Source organism: Procambarus clarkii, chromosome 40, assembly GCF_040958095.1.
Source record: "Procambarus clarkii isolate CNS0578487 chromosome 40, FALCON_Pclarkii_2.0, whole genome shotgun sequence".
Taxonomy (NCBI): domain Eukaryota; kingdom Metazoa; phylum Arthropoda; class Malacostraca; order Decapoda; family Cambaridae; genus Procambarus; species Procambarus clarkii.
In genome coordinates this window covers 40,051,790-40,056,672 of record NC_091189.1, presented here as the reverse complement: position 1 = coordinate 40,056,672, position 4,883 = coordinate 40,051,790, and positions in this window count along the sequence as shown.

Sequence of the window (4,883 nt, the reverse complement as noted above, 5' to 3'; positions counted from 1 at the left end):
TGATTGCACACAAAATGAGGTCAATTGGTATAACTGGTAAAGTAGGACGCTGGATACTCAATTTCCTGTCGAACAGAACACAAAGAGTAACAGTCAATCAAGTAAAATCGAGTCCGAGCGCAGTTAAAAGCTCTGTACCTCAAGGTACAGTCCTTGCACCACTGCTGTTCCTTATTCTCATATCAGATATAGACAAAAACACAAGTCACAGCTTCGTGTCATCCTTTGCAGATGATACAAAAATCAGCATGAAAATTACCTCTGCTGAAGACATTGATAAACTACAAACAGTTATTAACAAAGTTTTCGATTGGGCAGCAGAAAATAACATGATGTTTAACGGTGATAAATTCCAGGTACTCAGATACGGCAAAAATGAGGATCTTAAACATAATACAAGGTACAAAACACAATCGAATCTGCCCATAGTAGGAAAACAGCATGTCAAGAATTTGGGAATAATGATGTCTGACGACCTGACGTTTAGGGAGCATAACCAAGCAAGTATTGCGTCAGCCAGAAAAATGATAGGATGGATTACGAGATCCTTCAAGTCCAGAGATCCCACCACAATGGTTGTACTCTTCAAATCACTTGTGTTGTCCCGTCTTGAGTACTGCTCAGTACTCACTTCCCCCTTCAGAGCAGGAGAGACTGCTGAAATAGAGGGAATACAGAGAACATATACGGCACGCATAGACGAGATAAAGCACCTAAATTATTGGGATCGTCTCAAAGCTCTCTAAATGTACTCACTAGAAAGGAGACGAGAGAGATACCAAATAATATACACATGGAAAATACTGGAGGGACAGGTCCCAAATCTGCACAGTAAAATAACAATGTACTAGAGTGAACGACATGGAAGAAAATGCAGAATAGAACCAATGAAGAGCAGAGGTGCCATGGGCACAATCAGAGAACACTGTATGAACATCAGAGGTCCGCGGTTGTTCAACGTCCTACCAGCGAGCATAAGAAATATTACAGGAACAACCGTGGACATCTTCAAGAGGAAAATAGATTGTTTCCTTCAAGGAGTGCCGGACCAACCGGGCTGTGGTGGGTATGTGGGCCTGCGGGCCACTCCAAGCAACAGCCTGGTGGACCAAACTCTCACAAGTCAAGTCTGACCTCGGGCCGGGCTTGGGGAGTAGAAGAACTCCCGGAACCCCATCAACCAGGTAAAGTGTAAAGTGTGTGGACATAGGCAGGGACACACACTCGAACACTATATCTTGGATTGTTGTAAAATTGAGCCTTTTAGAGATAAGTCTAAGCTCACTCTGTATGATATGGCAACCTATCTTATTACCATGGATAAATTACCTGAAATCCTTGCACTGTACCCACATTTTGCTTCCAGTAGATGAACGACATATGAGATTCAGAAACAAGTAGTGTATTGTGAGGACTAATAATAAACAGAAGCTCCCCTATGACTCTGTAATATCCCCATTGGCCAAACTATTATGTATTAACGATAAAACCTACCATTAATGTATGATGACTTACTGTAAATATGTAGCTCTTGTAATAGCACTTTCTCTGTAACTAGCTGACATTGTATCTATAAGGTGTGAAGGATTGAAGAAATTGTTTATGTAATAATCTAAGATGAGGTCTGATAAAGACCTTTTGTGCCCTCTGTAATGCTTTTGCGCTACCGCTCACAGGATGAGTATGGGGTGCACAATAAACTAGCCGCCTTCGGCGGCAACAAAAAAACCAGCTATCAACCAGGTACCTCTGGCTGGCAGACGAGAGCACCTCTGGGAATTGTCTGGAGTTCCTTTTCATGACACGAGCGCACGTAAATAGAGAATGTGTGTCACATGCTAAATCTTATTAGTACAATATTCATACATACAGTGTGATACTAATTTTGATGGTGATGAATAGTATACCCTGATAGAGCACTAGTTATATATAGTGTGATGCTAAACACTTGTGCATTATACACAAAACAAAAGTTTAAATGTCTCATCAATAGGGCTAAATGATAATAATTAGTGCAAGCAATTCTGAAATTCAGTTTTAAATGAGCCCAATATTGTAGATATCCTAACTGTGCAAAAGATGAGGGGCAAACAAACATAGAGTTTCAGACAAACGGATAATAATTTTTATAATTATTCTATATCTGTAAGTTTTAAATTTTCTTCTATGTTAAAAACCAAACACACTCAGGCAAAAAGTAATAACCTAAAAATAGGTTGATTTAAACACTTAAGCCTTAAAGGCATGAAAATGTTATTTTTTCATGTTCTAAATTTATAATTTTCAATAACAGCCTCAAGACCATTTCAGAATTCTAGTACAGGAATTATGCCGACCCTCGACATTCAGCAAATTTATGAAATGTCAAAATAACTTCTACTCATCACTAGACTAAAATACAATGTCAATAAACTTTCAATATACACTCAACACTAATGCTAGTAGTGCCGCCTTATCAACAATTACTCTGAACATAATCTTACTGAAGCGACCATACAAGTCATAAATACTCATACTCCGCCCAAGTAAAACAGAAACAAGTAACACTTAGTGGGGCAGCCAGAGGCTTAGGGCCCGCGCAGGAATATCCCTGCAAAACAATAACAAAATTGCTCACGACTCACTCAACAAAAATAAGGAACGTGCATCTTCTTGTTGCAGACCAAAGTTATAATGCTAAAATATGTCCTCACAACTCACTTTTAGTAACTATTATATTCGTGGTTTTTTTTACTCGATACTCACGAGAGATGACCTGGTGAAACCTCACATTTTGGATTTCTTCATATTATTTTCTCCTCTGTTGTTCAGTCTATTGTGTAGCAAGACCATACAAATGAACGTCATTTTATAATACTAAAACTTGAATAAAGCAGAACAAAAAAAAATATGGAAGAGAAAGGTGATAGGAAAACATGAGAACAGGAGTTTGTAAGTATGTGAAAATGTATTAGTAAGTTTTCCAACAATTCCAAGTTTATCTTATCAGAGATGTTGCTCACCATGCCATGTAATACTTCACTATCGGCGTAACTGGATTGACCAAGCTGGGAGAAATGTTGGGCCGCCGGGTTTGAGAGGTTATAGGGTTGGCGGGAGGGCGGGTGGAGGAGGTGGTGACGGATGTAGTTGACGAGGGCCGGGTCGTCCTGCGCTACCCCCACCAATGTCTTCTCCGTCAGCACTCGCTCTGTCACCACATTTCCTCTCATCCCTGTGGGTATGTTGATTAACTTTGAAACAATAATATTTTGAACAATTAAATAAATAGGTTTTGTCTTCCAGTTTAGGAGTAAATGGACATACAGAGCATGGCAATTTCTTTTCTATTATTTCACCACATCGAGAAAATTTTAACTAAAAAAAAGGAAAAGGTTTCAATACTCCATTTAATAAATAAATTAAAGTGATGAAAGTTCTTATCAGCTATAAAAGACATGCTTGGCAAATTAATTTGTTAATAGTTAAAATATATATGTCACAGAAATAATAAAATCTAGCATCAAAAAGTGAATGAAAACTGAGGAAAAAACAAACGCTATTTTTATAGACACAAATTAAAATGCTAGCCTAATAATAAGAGTTTTACTTATAGGTCACTTTGACAGAATGGAAGGAAGGAATAAGGAAAGACAAATCTAGAGCATTTAGGTACGACAATGTATGGATTATATGCAGTTTAACTTCACTGGCAAAAAAAAAATATTAATAAAGCAAGGGATGCTGAAGCAGATATGTTTTTATAGCTAATTGATGATTACTTCATGGTAATAGCAGAACCGGTTCACTCCCTCCGATGATCGTGGGTCATACGATGACAGGATCGCAGCGTCCCTTACTGACAACTCTTTGCAAATTCAGCAACATCACCATGAAAGTTGGCATCCAGTTGTGGAGTGCCACGAGATGTTCCAGTGCCGTGAGGAAGGACGATTCGATTATATAGTTCCCTCGTCCTAACTATTTGCCCTAGTGTATTAGAGTAAGTTTTCAACCAGAACTTGCAGTTGTCACAAGTGTTCAGGGCGAGACTGTGTATGTAGTGATTATCATTACTTCTGGTCATCTGCTCCCAGGCTGTCACGTTATTTTTAATTGGAGGACCCACGCCGAAAGTAGTGGTCAGACCTACAATTGCAGGGTAACGTCTCTCATTCGGGTCCAATTCCAGGTGGGCCTGGTATCTTGAGATGACTTCGGGGCTTAGCGTCCCCGCGGCCCGGTCCTCGACCAGGCCTCCTTTTTGTTACACCCCTCAGGAAGGAGCCCGGAACAGCTGTCTAACTCCCAGGTACCTATTTATTGCTAGGTAACTGGGGCATCAGGGTGAAAGAAACATTTTGCCCATTTGTCTCTACCTGGGATCGAAGACGGAACTTCAGGACTAAGAATCCGAAGCGCTGTCCACTCAGCTGTCAGGCGCTGTATCGTGGTATCATGACAACTTTGCCAGGGAAATCGCGAGAAGACATAACAACTCTATTGGCGTAAGTAAGGGCTAGCCAGACATTTACTGCATATGGGTATGAGTGCCAGATTGATGATGCAAGGCCTTAGGGTCGTAGCAGGGATTTCGTATAGCAATACATCTTGATGGGACTGAAGCTCAGCATCGACGATTGAGCCTGCGATGTTGTTGAGCTCACGGGAGATCGACTGAATTGATCATGATGAGCGGGCTCCAAACTCGAAGAGTAAAAGTTCTGCAGAGACCAGAGTCTAAGTATACAGAAGCTAAGAGTAGGTGGGAAAGGGTGGAGAGAGAGTTCAAGAACGTTACTTCAGAGAGGCGAAGACCTATGGTTAATTTTTCTAATCTCCATATTTCAGATTATATTTCAGTTTGAGAATAAGAGGCATAATTTTTACTCACTTAATTAAAG